This window comes from Urocampus carinirostris, chromosome 7 (assembly GCF_059441175.1).
Source record: "Urocampus carinirostris isolate Australia breed hairy pipefish chromosome 7, RoL_Ucar_1.0, whole genome shotgun sequence".
NCBI classification, from domain to species: Eukaryota; Metazoa; Chordata; class Actinopteri; order Syngnathiformes; family Syngnathidae; genus Urocampus; species Urocampus carinirostris.
The window spans coordinates 10,132,405-10,150,108 of NC_142355.1; the positions used below are offsets into that span (position 1 = coordinate 10,132,405).

General features: G+C 39.5%; 1 protein-coding gene across 1 annotated transcript in view; it reads right to left on the minus strand.

The window, feature by feature from the left end:
* The window catches only part of smpd3 (sphingomyelin phosphodiesterase 3), a 57,848-nt gene extending 43,997 nt beyond the window's left edge, over positions 1 to 13,851 (minus strand). The window contains exon 1 of the mRNA XM_088339696.1: positions 13,637 to 13,851. The gene's annotated coding sequence lies outside the window, so the exon portion shown is untranslated. The remainder of the gene's footprint in view (positions 1 to 13,636) is intronic.
* Positions 13,852 to 17,704: the final 3,853 nt, after the last annotated feature.

A 17,704-nucleotide genomic window follows, 5' to 3' on the forward strand; every position in this document is an offset into this window, starting at 1 on the left:
CCGGTCCAAATTGTCCCTAGGTGTGAATATGCAAGCGAGTTGTCTGTCCCTGTGTGCCCTGCGATTGGCTGGCAACCAGTTCAGGGTCTCCCCTGCCCACTGCCCGATGATTGCTGGGATGGGCTCCAGCACCCCCGCAACCCTACTGAGGATATGCGATGCAGCTAATGAGAGATAAGATGAGAAATGTAGTTGAAATGCTTTCAGTGAAGCAAACTACGTTTTACATAGCCTCCAACAGTCAAATATAATTATCTATAAGGAAATGATTGACAGTAAATGATGTCGTCTTCCATTGTATAATTTAATCAATAAATGGGCCAGATGACTGGAAGCACACGCATACAGTACGTGGTCAGACTGTTTCCAAATATAAACCACACAATAGAAGATTAACTCAACCAAAACCAAATCCTGCTTTCTGCCTTTAGTCGAGGTAAAGGCAAAAGCGAAAGTGGAAACATAATCTCTCTGTGTCAACACAGTCTGTTCACGTAGACCTGCCAAAAGCGGCAGCCAAGCTCCCTGCGCTGCAAAAAACCTTCATACACTTTATCTTTGCACATCTGGCAAAACTAAATATAGCATCTGTGCAAGGGTGTAGTTATGGCATAGACGAAAAGGGGCATGTCTCAACCAATATCAAGCGATCCTGGATTTGTCCCCGCCAAAATAATGTGATTACCTAAAAAAAAAAAAGGTCGATCAATCGACGTTAAATCCCGCCATTCTGCTGAAGTGCAGATGTTCTCGCCAATGCCATGGCCAAACCTCCCCCCTTGTATGTGTGAAATTTCATATTAGAGAGATTTCATTCAGTAGCAGTTTTCTAAAACGCAATGCAATTTATTTTCTATAATAATTTGATCAATCCTATAAAATGATGAGGTTTTACCAGGTGGAATTTGTATGGCTTTCTTCTTTGTTATCACTCTAAATTAAAAGCCACAAGGGATTTCTGATGCTCAAAACATCGTTCTCAAAAGATGAAGCAAACTAACTTTTGCCAATTTAAATGCAATGTTGATTTGTTGCAACCATCAGACTGGATTAACATTAGTTCAATGGATGCCTCTCTCACTCATTGGATTTCACATCATTACCATAGTCCAGCTTCAGATGAAATGAGAGGAAGATAAACAGTATTTGTGCTGTGTTTCTACATTAAAACGACTGTATATATAGCGTTTGACTCTGTCTGCTGCACGCAACTGACCTTGTCTAGGTTGTCTGCTTCATACTATGAGTCATTAGAATGAGGCCCAACTCACATGATGTAACATGAAAACAGCTAGTGAACTTCAGGACAAATCCCAAAATATCTGACAACACAAAAAAACCCACACTGAGATTACCCCTGGGGAGAATTTCCAAATCTATACCAATTTCACTCTATCCCACGTTACATTTCCTACAGGAAATAGTGTGACATCGTCAGATATTGACGTTCAAATATATATATATATATATATATATATATATATATATATATATATATATATATATATATATATATATATATATATATATATATATATATATATATATATATATATATATATATATATATATATATATATATATATATGTAACGGGTGTAATAATAACTTTTGTTTTATTGAAATTCCTGCTGAAATATGTTGTATAGTTTTTGTGTAAGTGTCCTGCAATGATGAGTCCAACAGTGCCACCTGCTGGTATGTGGTAAGGTTTGGTTTGGCTTTAGACTTTGCGACAGGAAGGTGGGGTTTTTGGCAGTCTACAACGAGCTGTCAACGGTAAGACAGAATCTTTTGGTGCTCCGAAAAAAAAGTTAATTTTAAACATTAAAACCGCAGCTGACAAACCTCTCAACATGCACAGGAATGTGATTGATGTTGTCAAGCTGTTTGAATTTATTTTTGTTTTGTTTCTGTCGCCTTTTATGTTAGTTTTGCTGGACGTTGCATGTTGTGCTAAAATGTTAATTCCCCTTATAGAGATCAAAGCCAGCAGAGAAGCTCACCATTCATTTGCAGGTAAATTGTACCCGTTTTTATACTCATTATTGTTATTATTTCTATTTTCTCATATACATGAAAAGGATGACATTGGTTGAAAAATATGTTGAATCCATTGTAAACGTTAATAAAAACACTATACGATCTCTTGTTAAAAGTATCTTGTTAAAATGGATGTAAACATGTATTGAGATGGTTGATATTCTAAAATATATTTTATGTAAATTGAAAAGAAAGCTCTTTGATATGTTTTGGGCAGTCTAACAGCGAGCTGTCAACGAGATCAAAGAGTTCAAAGCCAGCAGAGAAGCTTACCATGTGTTGTGGTGACTCATTCACTTGCAGCAACTGTAATAAAAACCTCATCATTCAGTCCAGCGTGAATGTGGATCTTTTGGTGGCATAGGTACACCGTGGTTACATATATATAAAATATATATATATATATATATATATATATATATATATATATATATATATATATATATATATATATATATATATATATATATATATATATATATGTGTGTGTATCTGTATATTTTATATATATGAGTGTAATATACATATTAATACTTTGTACAAACATAGTGTACGGAATTAGATGAAAGAGAGAAACAGCAGGAGGGTGGAGGACTTTGGTAAGTATATGTTAATACATACTTTGTCTGTAATCAGTCCTACAACGTCCAATTTGGGCTAAAAAAAGGTCAAATGCTGTAATCATGTAGTGGCTGGAGCAGTATGTGTGTACCCAACAATACTTACAAGCTGTGGAGGAGGGTAACAGCATACATTCCTCGCTAGGGTCCATCTTTAAAATTATTATGGGGACCCGAAGGAGACATTGGAGTCATATGCTGTGTATATAACACAATGTGATGACCAGATGTGGTCAAGAGTAGTCCAACTGAATAGAGGCTCAGGATGACAAGCCAATGAATAAGATAATCCCAAAAGCTTTGAGTGTGTCTGTATGTCTGATCTATTCTATGCTAAAACTGACGGAGGGCATTTTTCCCTACCCTGTGCATTTTTGAAGAGGAACAATCCGCAAACTCGAGAGTTGGTCACACTCGCGAAGAAGTCAAGTCAGGTGTTGAAGGGATCATATTATCCCAAAATAGCAAGTTCAAACGGATGTGTGAATGCAACGTCAAACTATTTTTCCAGAAGGACGTGACAGAAGCACTAGATGACAAAGGTGGCATGCTGTGATATTTCCGTAAGACTAGCAACGAGGTTAGAGGGAATCCAACATGGCTAAGATAGAATATCAGAATCTCATCTCATCTCATTAACTGCACCGCTTATCCTCAGTAGGGTCGCTTGGTGCTTGAGCCCATCCCAGCAATCATCGGGCAGTGGGCAGGGGACACCCTGAACTAGTTGCCAACCAATCGCAGGGCACACAGGGACAGACAACACACTCGCTCATTCACACCTAGGGACGATTTAGACCGGCCAATCCACCTGAAATGCATGTCTTTGGAATGTGGGAGGAAACCGGAGTGCCCGGAGGAAACCCCCGCAAGCACGGGGAGAACATACAAACTCCGCACAGGAAGTCCGGAAGCTGGATTTGAACCCACACAGGAGGTTCCCCAGACCTTAGAACTGTGCCGCACACGCGCTAACCACTGCGCCGCCGTGCTGCCCAATATCAGAATACCACTCAAGATAACTCAAACTGCGTTAAGTACATTATATTGTCTGTGATTGTCTTTTTAAACCTGCAGATCTATGGACGAGTAGTTTTTCACCAGTGATTTAGGGTCTAACATCAGTGTAGTCACACTACGCTGCCCGCCAATGCCGAGGTCCAAAAAACTACGATGACCAGATACTGAAGATGCTGTAACTAAGTCAGATCCGGAGATTTCTGTTTTATGTGGGAGAGTAAACCCTTACCCAAAAAGACGCCTGGAGAAGGATGGGTGCTGCCAGGCTGTACTTGCCCAAGACACACCACAGGAAGTGGTGCCCCCAGAACCCCTTGCTGTCAAGGGATTCGTGAATCATGAACTTCTCCTGGGTTGCAATAGAAAACGCAAGCTGTGCAACCCCTCCAAAAAGGGAAAAATCGATTCTGGAACGGACTCTCACAATCTCGTCTCAACGGACGTTACAGGGAACGGCCTGGAGTCCGTTAACCGCAAACTGCTCAGTATGTTCTGCTATGAACTCAACAAGTTTAAGCTAAACTGGAAATTTGCACAACAACAGGTTAGAAATATTCAATATGACAACAAGGAGCGGCATTTGTCTATCAGGATGGTTTATGAAGCGATGTAAATGATTAGAAAAAAAAAATACATCACTTAAAATGGGGTGCCTTGTTTCATGAGTCCCTAAGAAAGTTAAAAGTTAAATACTTCCTCTAATAAGTATGTGTTAACAGTGCCCAACCGAGTTCAAAGAACTTTTATGCTTTTTTTCCACCACACTTATCTGCATTTATTTGTATTTTTAGCAAAGCTATTTGGGGCAGAACAGATTAGGTAGGAGGAATGGTGGGTGGGGTGTGTAGTGGCTCTATCCCCGTCCCTGCATTTTTTCTTCTATTTGTTAGTGAAACATGAAAATAGTGAATCTAAGAAAAGGCCTGCTGATAAATTCAAGTGCAGTCCAAATACCCACCCAAATCCCCAGAAAAATGGAAACAAGAGTTTAAATTTGTGTACTTTCACGTGCATTACGAACAAGCTGACAAAGGCTGCAATTATGACACAAGCCATGAGATGGCGAACATGAGTAAAAACATTCCAAACTCCCTGAAGAAACAGTACTGGATATCCAATCAAGACAACTAATTTCTGTGCTCTCAGAGAACACGCCAATCAAGAAAGGTTCGTCAAAACATTCATAATAATGTAATTAAAAATCCCTCAGGGGAAATAAAATATAGATGCAGTATCTGTTGAATTCCTCATAGGCTTAAATCAAGCTTTTCATTTTCTTTAGCTCTAAACAAGTTTTTTGTTGCTCCAATATGTCTCTTTGAACATTTTGGGTTGCCAGCCCCTCCCATATGCTAACAGGTGTCACTGAGCTCCACAAAATACATCTTTGGAGACTCATTGTTCTCCCACCTGCGGTCACATTATTCCCATAGCTTCAATGTTTGTTCTTATACAATTTCAATGCAATGTACTTATACTCATATCTTTTCTTTTTTACCATGAGTATAATCAGGGTTGGGTAGGGTTACTTTAACTGGATTACTTTCAATTACTTTTGGATTACTCCAATACCAAATATGCTAATAAAAGACAAAAGAAACTAAATATATATTATTATATTATATTATGACTCACAACACGTGGTAAGCTTTCTCTCCTGGCTTTGATCTCTTTGATCTCGGGCAAACCAACATAAAATGCGACAGAAACAAAATGAAAATAAATCCAAACAGCTTGCCAACATCATTTTTTGCCGTTCCATGTATTCCGTTACTCCCCAAGCCTGCACAAAATTTAGTAATTTTATTCATATTTAGTTTCTTTTGTCTTTTATTAGCATATTTGGTATCGGAGTAATCCAAATGTAATTGAAAGTAATCCAGTTAAAGTAACCCTACCCAACCCTGAGTATAATGAACTGTCACTCAGCTCCTCAGATGGGATTTAGCAGTAAACAATGCGTAACTGGCTGAGGGCTTTTAATTGCAATCTTAATGTAGTTTAATTACAACATTAAATCACTGAAAGGCTAACAAAGACTTTTGAAATGAGCAGAAAACAAAAGCTGATTAATGTTTCAAAACAAGATCCAAATCACATCCAAAGGAACTAGTGATGGGGATTCCGGCTCGCCCAAAAGCTTATTTTTTTGTTGTGTCATTTATGAATATTTCCCCAATTATTCCGTAACACTATACGTGAAATTACTTGACAAATAATTTCTAAAAATCCGTTATACTATTAACTTATAATTGCATCAATTTTCACACCCTAATACAGGGGTGTCAAACTCATTTTAACTCGGGGGGCCACACGATAGAACAGACATTCTGTCGGGGGCCGGACTAGTAGATTAAAGAGAAAGAAAAAGAGAGATAAAGAAAGAGGGAGGGAAAATGAGAGACGGCGGGACAAAGAAAAAAAAAGAGAGAGAGGGAGAGAGCGTGAGAAACAAAAGATAAAAAGTCGTGAAAGAGGGGGAAAAGAAAGGGAGAGAAAGAAAGAAATCCAAAGAGAAATAGAAAGACAGAAGGAGAGAAAAGAGAAAAGAAAGCATGAAGGGTATGAAGAGAGTAAGAGAAAAGAGAGAAAAGGAAAAAAGGAAGTGAGAGCAAAAGAGATTAAAAGACACAAAGAGAAAGAGACAAAGAGCAACAAAGGAAGAGAAAAAGAGAGACACAGAGAGTGAAAGAGACAGACAGAGTGGGAGAAAAGGGGTGGAAAGGAAAGAGAGAGAGAGAGAAAGAAATACAAGTACAATGTCTTTGTGAGAGGCACCTGGCTTTGGCAACATCAAGTTGACATATTTCAACCTGCAGCTTGTTTTTCTCTTGCGCTTCTCTGAGTGTTGTCTCGCGGGACGGATTTAATCCCTTAGACGGCCTGATCTGGCCGGCGGGCCGCCTGTTTGACACCAGTGCCCTAATATAATAATTGCGTTTATTTCAAAATATCCAAATATTATTTTTCAGTGAAATGATGAAACTTTTAAAAAATGTACTCTTTTGACCTTTTTATTCTAGTAACCTTAATGTCAAGCAACACTGAATCCCTGAAAAACACAACACAATATACGTAAAAAATATTTACCTTTCAGTGCAACAACAAATAAACTCTAAAATGTAAGAATAAACCGTGTATTAGTTATGTTAAGAAAAGTTAATTGTGAATTATAAATTAAGATATGTTCGGATCTACAATTATATAAAATTCAACAAATTCAGATCAATAACACAGAATCCTCAAAAGAAACGCATATTGACAAATAACAAAAGCAAAAAAATAACAAAAACTTTTCGAAGGGAGCCGGCTCTTGATAAGTGGCGGGCCGGTTCCTGTCATCCACTTCAAAGAATCCAGGCATCATGCTCGCGAATGACACATCAGTATTAGTAACAACTTGAGGGGCTGTGGTAAATTCAAAATCCCAAAAGTGTGAACCACCAGGAAAAGTATGTGTGTGTCTGTGTGTGGAGTCAAACTTTGGAATCAATTACAAGATGAGGCGGCAGTAGCTCAGGAGGTAGAGCGCTCGTCTTGGGATCAAGGGATCCCAGTTCGAATCCCGGCTCCTCCGTGTTACATGTCGAAGTGTCCTTGGGTAAGACACTGAACCCTTAATACCCCCAATAAGCAGGTTAGCGCCTTACATGGCTGCAAGGCCGCTATTGGGAAATGTGGAGCACATTCTAAAGCGATTTGGGAAGTCATTGACTAAAAAAACGCTATATAAATGCAGATCATTTCATTTTCATTTCATGAGATAAATGTTTAAATTTAAATACAAAAACACATTACTGGCGAAATACAGGGATGAAGAAAATGGGATATGAGTGAGATTAGAAATACTGCGTTTAAAACTATGGTTAACTTGTTGTTATTGTTGCTATTATTATATCATAATTGTTATTATAAATATTATTTTCATTGTTGTCATTATCATTGGTGCTGCAGTGATGTTTGGTAACTAGTGGCATTATGACGTTGAGGGATGGGTATTACGAAGATTAGTGTATAAAATATGTGATTATTGTAATTATTGATAATTATTGATATCTGACCTATGTAATAAGTATATCCATGAGATTTTGTTATATTAGACACAAGAGGAGAAGAGGATTTGTAAAATGTATTTCATAGGGAAGTTAAAGGGGTAGGGAAAATAAGCATCTGCTTCTGACTACCCCTTTTCGAACATGTTATGTAACATTATTTTATTGTTGACGCATTGGTTTTGTCCTGTGTTGATTTTAATGTTCGAAAAAAGTTTTCATTCATTCATTCATTCGACAAGCCCACCGGAAGACAACTTTGTTAACCCAAGATGTTATGTCTACACAAGCATTTTTGACGTCTGTTGACTTTTTCACACCCTCTGGAGTACAAAGAAGACTGCTGCCTTTGGTTATGAATAGCGTTGCTATCATTTCAACAGAGACATTCAAGTAACACTCGTGATAGCGCATAGAAATGACAGATGGGAACACACACTGAGGTCGTGTCTCAGGGTTGCCCTGGTGCTTTGAGGTGGCTGGGAACACGATTTTTAAATGTCCCGTCACAGCAAGGGGTCTCAAACTCAATTTACTTGCGAGCCGACGGAGCTATGGTCTGGGTAAAGCTTGTAAAAATGGGATAAAAACATTACACTGTTCTCAAATATTCTTCATAAAGTTTCTTCGCACATTGAGATATAAAAATGAAATAAACGTTAAGAACTAATGTGACAATGAACCAATCAGTCATAAACAAATCCATGATTTGTGTGTGCTGCACTTACATTAAAGGGACAGTGTGTATTATTTAACCGCTATATGTCACTGTATTGTGAGGTGTAACTGAAAATGTGTGCTAAAAATCACAAGGAAGAACTGAAACTACAGAAACTCAATAGTATTAAGCTGCACAAATTTTCTTCAAATGATTTTTTGCCTGGCCTATCGCAAGGTTTTTGCATTTTGGATACATATAGATGCTGTTATGTGGATGGATGGTGTTTTGAGTGCACTGCAGGAAAGAGGTCTAAATACAGTGGAAGCTAGAGCTCTTGTTGGTGATAGGAATAAATGGAGAGGTGATGTGAAAAGATAGTGGGATGTTTGGACGCGTTCTAAGGGATGGGCAGGGAAACCGGATTGATGCAGCAGGGGTAAACCAGTGAAATCTGTCGTCATGTTTCAAGTCATGTTTATTTGTTGTATAGCCCATAATCCCAAAGAGTCTCAAAGGGCTGCACGGATCAAAGACTATTGCAAACGATTATTGCAGACTATTAACCTACATGAGGGCAAATAATACTCAGATATTGTCAACATAAAGTATAGGTTATTCATATGCTATAGAGTAGAAGTGTGTTTTAAGCTTAGATTTAAACAATTGTTCTGAGGTTGCAGATCAAATCTCAGGGGGAAGAGCATTCCACAGCACCGGGTCCCGGATGGAGAACGCTCTCACACTTGCGGATCTCTTTTTGGCTCTTGGGATTACTAGTAGACCAGCGTTTTCAGAGCGAAGGCTCCGGACCGGAACATAGGAGGAAATTAAATCTGAAAGATATGAGGGAGCAAGTCCATGTATGCTTTTGTATAATACCAACAGAACCTTAAAATCACATCTTAAGCTAAAAGGAAGCCAATGCAGGTTAGCTAAAATTGGGGTAATGTGATCAAACTTTCTTGTTTTAGTTAAAAGCCTCGCTGCAGCATTTTGTACCAGCTGAAGGCTCTTGATTTTGGACTTCGGGAGACCGGAGAGTAATGCATTACAGTAATCGAGACGGGAGGTAACAAATGCGTGAATTATAATCTCCGCATCTGACTGAGACAGCCTAGGACGAATTTTAGCAATGTTGCGAAGATGGAAGAAAGCTGTGCTAGAAATATTCCTCACATGTGTTTGAAACAGAAGAGTGTGTTGTGTCACCCTGACATGGCCATTTTTTGTGTCCCGTTTTATCTGGTGGGACGAAAGCATGACCAACTTCGGTGCCGAGGTGTTTAACTAAGGGGCCGGTCACACAGACATTTGCGGCTGAATCATGGCCAGAAATTTCTGCCTTTGAGGCGGACGCTATTGGACGCATTGAGATCGCCATTCAGACGAGATACAGCGGTGCTTAACATGATTTCTACAGCCCGGTGCCGAGATTTGCATCCCCTCGCTACTACAACCACTTTTACCTCGTTTTATCTCACTTTTAGGGAATGTAATGGCGAACATATAACCAAAACCACTTCGTCTTGCATTTGTTGGAAATGTAATACAACTTAAACCATTCCGTCTTTGTTTTTGTTGTGAACGTAATCGAACGGTAAATCCTCCCCCCCTCGCGTGAACGCGCATTCTGCTGCGCTTCCAACGAAAGCGATCGTATTCTATATAAAACGCTTATTAAAACTATAAAGCGAGCTAATTATAACAATTGGGAGATCCTAGTCTATATAACGCGTTTATTTAAACAATAAAGTGCGATCGTATTCTACAAAATGCGTTTTTTAACGCGGATGAAAAAGTCACCAACGTCAATGCACGCTTCCAACAAAAGCGATCGCAGCAGAATGCGCGTTCACGCGGGGGGATTTTGCGTAGGAGTCCGATTTGGGAGCTTTTATACCCGTGGTCCACACGAGAAAATGACGCAGAAATGACGCGATGAGGAAGCGGAACAGTCGCCGGCGTCTGTTTTGCGGGCATACCACCGATGAACAGCGGGTTGGCCAATTTTGCGCATTTTCCATCCCGGGCAACCACGGGCAAAAAATTGTTTAGCCGTGATTCAGCCGCAAAACGGCTGTGTGACCGGCCCCTAATTTGGGTGTTTGGGCATTTGGGTTGGCCAGGGTCCAAAACATTTTGTGTGTGTTTTTCGCTACTTTTTCCCCATTTTAGTTTTCTTTGTTTTTGTAGATGTTTGTCTTGCTGTCGGTCAGCCCTCTTGAGGGATATGAATAAGGTATAGATAGACATAAATGAATAAAATTAAATAATATACACTGTCCCTTCAAACCTTCATACTAAGGCAGGGGTCTCCAACTATCATGCTGTGAGCCGCAATTGGTTCATGCAAGCAAGTTTGAGACCCCTGCTTTACAGCCTTCCTTGCATCATAGAATTCAAAGATGCTGAAAGAGTTTTACTGTCACGGTTGCCATGGGGCCCAATTGGCCCCGCCCGTGTGGCACCAGCTGCGGCTCATTAACAGATTTGCTTTACGACTTTTTAACCTCAGTGCGCTCTCTCTTACTTTGTCAGTCCGTCAATGAACTTCTGTCCCCTTCTGGCTTTCGACGCGGTCCTGTCCTTGTTGGTATTTCCTGTACGGTATTGTTCCCGTTTATTTTGTCCTGTTTAATATCGGTTTTCAGTTTAGTTTCTGTCTATTTTTGTCCTGTTTATTATTTTCTCCAGTTTTCGTTCCCGTCTAGTTTGTCCTGTTTATTTTCAATATCCTGATTCATTATCTATCCTGTCTGTCCCGTCCTGTCCGATATCAACTCTGGCAATTGAAATCGATCTCGTCGGTCTCTGGCTTCCTGTCTTTCCACACCAGACCGCTGCCTAACGTGCATGACTCCCCATTTCCCGTAAAATAAAAACGTTGTGTGAGAACGTCACGCGTTTGGGTCCTGATCCTGTTCTGGTTCATGACATTTACAGACCACATCATCGGTAATTTGTTTTGTTTTCTCTACATAGATAGATTTGATTGTTTTTACGCGTGGAATGTTGTCCCGGTCTTGAAAATTAGTGGACATTTTACACATTGTTAAGACCTTAACGAATATCTCGAGTAGGGTAGAAAGAAAGAAAGAAAGAAAGAAAGAAAGAAAGAAAGAAAGAAAGAAAGAAAGAAGGAAAGAAAGAAAGAAAGAAAGAAAGAAAGATAAACAGAGATAGACAGAGATATATAAAGAGAGACAGAGAAAGATAAACAGAGAAAGAGAGAGAGACAGACAGACAACAAGAGAGAGAAAGAGATACCGCCATATAGTGAGACAGACAGACAGACAGACAGACAGACAGACAGACAGAAAGATTAATAGACAGAGAGACAAAAAGACAGAAAGACATTGAGATGGACGGATAGACAGACGAATAGACAGATGGAGAAATAGATAGCTGGACAGACAGATGGACAAATAGACAGACAGACAGACGGACAAGTAGACGGACATACTGAGAGACACATAGATAGATGGACAGACAGGCGGCCAAACGGATTGACGGACAGACAGATGTACAGATAGATAGATAGATAGATAGATAGATAGATAGATAGATAGATAGATAGATAGATAGATAGATAGATAGATAGATAGATAGATAGATAGATAGATAGATAGATAGATAGATAGATAGATAGATAGATAGATAGATAGATAGATAGATAGATAGATAGATAGATAGATAGATAGATAGATAGATAGATAGATAGATAGATAGATAGATAGATAGATAGATAGATAGATAGATAGATAGATAGATAGATAGATAGATAGATAGATAGACAGATAGATAGATAGATACTTTATTCATCCCCACAGGAAAATTGACATTTCCAGCAGCATCCCTCTACACCTCATATTGTTAAGGTTGAATAAAGGGAGGAATGTTTCTGTTCCAAATCATCAGATTTTTTCAATAGTTATTTTTTCCGAACCCCGTTCAATCATGCGGCCTACCTACACACAAAATACATGAGTGGTATTGCAACATTTGTCTTACTTTGATCTAGACAGAGAACCCACGCACAGGGCAAGAAAAAGAAAGGGAAAGATGCGTGTATGGGGGGCAGGAGGAAGTGAGAGAGAGGGGGGGGGGAGGGAGAGAGCAAGAAGAGGAGGCTAGAAAGAGAAGGAGGAAGAGAAACATGATGAGCGCAAGAGAGAAATAGTAGTCTGCATTTATATAGCGCTTTTCAAGTCACTAAGGATTTCCCAAAGTGCTTTACAACGTGCTTCAAACTTACCCAATTACACACACTCACACACCGATAGCAGCGTCAGCCATGCAAGGCAACTACCTGCTTACCGGGGCCATTAGGGATTCAGTATCTTGCCCAAGGGGGGAGAGAGAAAGAAATAGAGAGACAGAGAGAGAGAGAGGGGGAGAGAGAGAGAGAGAGAAAGACAAAGGGAGAAAGAGAGAGAGAGAGAGAGAGAGGGAGGGAGAGAGAAAGAGAAAATAGAGAAAAGGGGTAAGCAAAGGAGCGAGCAAAGGAGAGAAAGGGACAACAACAACGAGAGGGAAAGAGTGAAAGAGAGTAAAATAAAAAGACAGATAGAGAGGGAGAGAGGGAGAGAGAGGGAGAGAGAGGGAGAGAGAGACAGAGGGAGAGGGAGGGCAAGGGGGAGGAAGGGAGAGAAAAAAACAACAATCACCAAAGAGAGAGAAAATTTAAGAGAGTGGAGAGAACAAAAGACAGTTAGAGAGATAGAAAAGAGGGAGGGGGAGAAAGAGAGAAATAGAGAGAAAGAGAGGGTAATAGAGAAAAATAAGGGAGCAAAGGAGGAAGCAATGGGGAGAGGGAGCAACAAAGAGAGAGAAAATTAGAGAGAATGAAGAGAGTAAAGATGAGGGTAAAAGAGTGAGAGAGAGGGAACGACAGAGAGAAGGGGGGCACAGAGAGAGAGAGAGAGAGAGAGCGAGAGCGAAAATGAGCGAGCGAGAGAGAAAGCGACCGAGAGTGAGAGGAAAAGAGATTGACAGAGACAGAGAGACAGAAATAAAATGTATGCTCATTCAAATATGAGTCAAATGGGGAATCCACGACGGTTCCGCTTATCTTTAGGCGCGGTCGGTGAAAGGTTGGCAACAGACACGTCGCAAACTGCGTTTTAAACGCACAGCACCAAAAAACAAACTGAGCAGCTGACCGAGAAAGAATCATTCTTCACGTAACATTAAAGCCTCATTCTTACGAGCCTTTAGAAAGAAAGAAAAATAAAGACTTACCGTATATACTGGGAATCTCTCGTCCATATGCCGAAGGCAGACTGTGCAGCGGTCTTCTGGCGCACGCGGCCGAAACGTTTCTTCACTGGGGCGGGCAGTGCGCGTGCACGAGATCCAAAGCAGAATCGAACCAGCAACTGGGGCAAAAGCGAACGAGCTGCAAGACTGTACGAAAGAGAAAGACGACGGGTGTTATCTGTTCAGCACCGGCTTCGAACAGCTCCCAAATGACGTCACGGTCTGCCCAATACGCCACGCCCACTATTGCATTGGACCTCCCTTTGTGGGAACTGGAACCAATAATTAAGAAAAGTGAAGCTTAGATTCAAATTAAATCATAAAACAGTGTACTTTCTACCTATAACGCCGCTCTCTGTGTATCCAAAGACTGTACATTAATAACATTAGGATAGTACTAAAAATTAATTTCGCAATATCAACATTTATGAGGTGCAATTTCAGGTTTGCCGGTGTTATGCCGAGAAATGCATTCCTGCCGAGATTTGCATCCCCTAGCTACCATAACCACTTTTACCTCGTTTTATCTCGCTTTTATATCACTTTTCGGGAATGTAATGGCGAACATATGACCAAAACCACTTTGTCTTGCATTTGTTGGGAATGTAATACAACTTAAAGCATTCCGTCTTTGTTTTTGTTGTGAATGTAATCGAACAGTAATACACACCGCATATAAATCACTTTTGAGAACTGTTATGCACTCTACCATAAAGCTTATCATGCTGAAATAAGCTTTATGGTAGAGTGCATAACAGTTTCAATACGAGTGATTTGAGTAGAAAAAGGCAAAATAACCCTGTTACCTGCTCAAAAGTGATTTATATACAGTGTGTATTACCGTTCGATTACAATCACAACAAATACAAAGACGCAATGGTTTAAGTTGTATTACATTCCCAACAAATGCAATATGGTTTTGGTCATATGTCTGTCGATCCCTTTGCAGCCTACGTCATCACCGGATCACCACAATATGCGTGTGCATTGTTGACCCCAAAACAGTGAGAGTAGTAGCACAAGTTTGAATGGAGCGAGAGAAGATTTGGAGTATGTAAAGTTGAGGTTTTAGAGTGACAATTTCCAAAAACATAATACCAAGCTGCTGTTTGTACTAGTGCACAAATCATAGTTTTAAGGAACACAGCCTTTAGCTGCAAGATATTTAAACTGACTGGATCGAGGACATTATCAGGCTTGTCCATTTCATGTCTTGAAAAGTTTCTCAGAGATCTAAATTTGCTTGACTACAGAATGCCCTAGTAAATCTAAGTACCGGTAATGAGGAAATGCTAAGTGTCTTACAGCAATCCCTACTAGATTGTGAGTTTTCAATAACTGGTGTCAAGTCAAGTCAAGTCATGTTATTTGTATAGCCCTTAATCACAAAGAGTCTCAAAGGCCTGCACAGATCACAGATTATTGCAAACCACAGACCACCATTACAACATCCCCTGATCTGATACCTACACGAGGGCAAGGAAAAACTCAAAAACCTGAACATGAGGAAAATGAAGAAACCTTGAGAAGGGACCGCACATAAGGTAACCCCCTTCCGGGATGACCAGGCTGCAATGGATGTTGCAAAAACAAACAATAAATTTAGAAAATAAGCATTCCACAGCGCCAGGGCCTGAATGAAGAATGCTCTCGAACCAGGGGATCTCTTTTTGGCTCCTGGCATGAGTTAGAATATTTTTTTGTATAATAATAATAATGATGATAATAATGATAATCATAATAATATCTATCTTAAATTTAATATTGCTCTATATTTTATATGATTCAGGGCAACAGCCCTGGTTGCTGATTGGCTCCTTGCCACTTTTTAAACCCCCCGTCTCCCTGTTACCGGCGTCAGACCGTCCTGCGAACCTACGCTTTCAGCTAGGCAAGCACCGTACCTTCCGACAATCTCCTGCCCTGTTTTTTCCTGCCTGATATCTGTTGCCGACCTGTTTCTGGACCTGCTCTGCCGTCCCGGCCATCGACCTGTTTTGGACTGTTTCCTGCCTGATACTTGATGCCGACCTTTTTTCTGGACTCGTTAACGCCCTTGCTCCCACGCCCCGGCTATCGACGAGCTTTCCCACCGCCTACGACTATCCTCGCTCGACACGGATGTGCCACTTCCGCGTTCCTGCCATCAGCTACCCGTGTCCGACGATCATCGGATCGTGGAAGCAAGCACTGCTCTCTTTTTCAATAAAACTGAATAAAAACGAACGCTATTGGGTCCTGTCTCAGTTTCTGGCCTGTGACAAATAGAATATTAATAATAATAAATTATTATATTGTTGATAATGATTATTGATTTTTGTTGTCATTATAAATCCCATCAACATTAAAGATGTTTTGTATAATTCTTCTAAAGTTTAACTTAAGTGTAACTTAATTAAATGTATTATATTCAACATGTTCAGCAATGCAGATGTGAATATTGCAGTTAACGCTAAACCGATCCCATACTTACTCTCTACCAAAGAAACACACACAGGCACAACATTTTCCCATCTATATCCACCCCGTCATTTTCAATGGCCGGTGGACTGCTACCACATGTCCTCTCGGCTGTAATTATAACTTGAAACTCCACAGCACCTTGTCATTACAAGTCCTCATTTAGCATTGAATGTGACCCCACCCTATACCCTGGCTCTCCTTCTTTTCTTTCCATTTTGGATTTGGTTTTTACATTCATTGTCATCCTTCATTTTTCCTTAGTTGGTTGGTCACAAAGCATCGGCCTCATAATTAAATAAATGTGTGAGACCACTTTGTGTTTAAACTTCAAATGACAGAAGGCTACTTTCAGTTTATTGAGATCTGTCATGTGGTAATGTTCTTTGGATACTTTATAATGTCTCAATTTTTACACTTTGCACCGTAGTAGTGGGGATCCTTTGAGAGCCTGTCCCAATGGTGCTCAATGAAGTAGTGGCGATGTAACATGAGGTAATAAATTCTTAGCATTGACCGATTGCAGTACAGTACATAGATGTTCACAATACATTCAATTTGTTCCATAGGTTTTTTAATAGGAATTGGCCAATTCCTCCAGATTACATTAGCAACATACACTGTAACAAATTGTTGCAATTTTCATATTAAATTACTGGTTTAGATTGTGTTATTATTATTATTTGCATGTTTGACTAGTCACATACCTGTCAACCTGTACGTTTTTGCCATACATAGTACGTTTATTATGCATTTTAAGACGTGTACGACGTACGAGAAAAGCTGTACCGAAAAACGCAAATTTGTCAATTAGGGTTAGGTTTAGGGTTAGGGTTAGGTTTTAGGGTTAGGGTTAGGGTTAGGATTATATACAATGTTCCCTCTAATTTTCCACGCTGCTCACAAAGTCGGTGAGCAGCGCTTGAAACAACAGTGAGCAACCATAATTCCAAATGTGGCAAGACAATTAATTATCAAACATGTCCAAAACCTGACATCAAGTTACATTTTGCTGAATTTCCGGCAATGCAAAATTATTTTTCTCTTTTGAATGAATTGACTCATGTATTATTGCAAAGGTTGTACGGCCTACAAACGTCGTTTGTTCTTACAATTCTTTCACAAGATATCCATTACTTTTTATTTCCTGATATATTTTGTCGCATAATATTAACATTTTGGGGGGCTTATTTAGTCGGTTGTAAGATACAGAACTGTACTTAATCACATTTTTTAGTGGAAGTACAATGTTGGCAACAAGATTCACTTGATATAATTGGAAATTATTTGAATGCAACACAAACTTTTTCTTCTTTTTTCAGTGTTTTTTTCTACTTTTTTTAAAATTCCTTAAAAAAATCGCATTGTGTTTATTTTTTCAGAGCTGTTACTTTTTTCTTTTTGTTCTCTATTTTTTTTTTTCTTACATTTATTTCTTTTCTTTTTTCTGGCTTTTTTCTAAATATTTCCTTCTTTTTTCTCTTCCTTTTGTTTCTTTTTTTCTCAGCTTTTCACTACTTTTTCATTTTGGTATTTTTTTCTTTTTTGTTCTATTCCCCCCTTCCTTTAAGTCATTTTGTACATAATTTT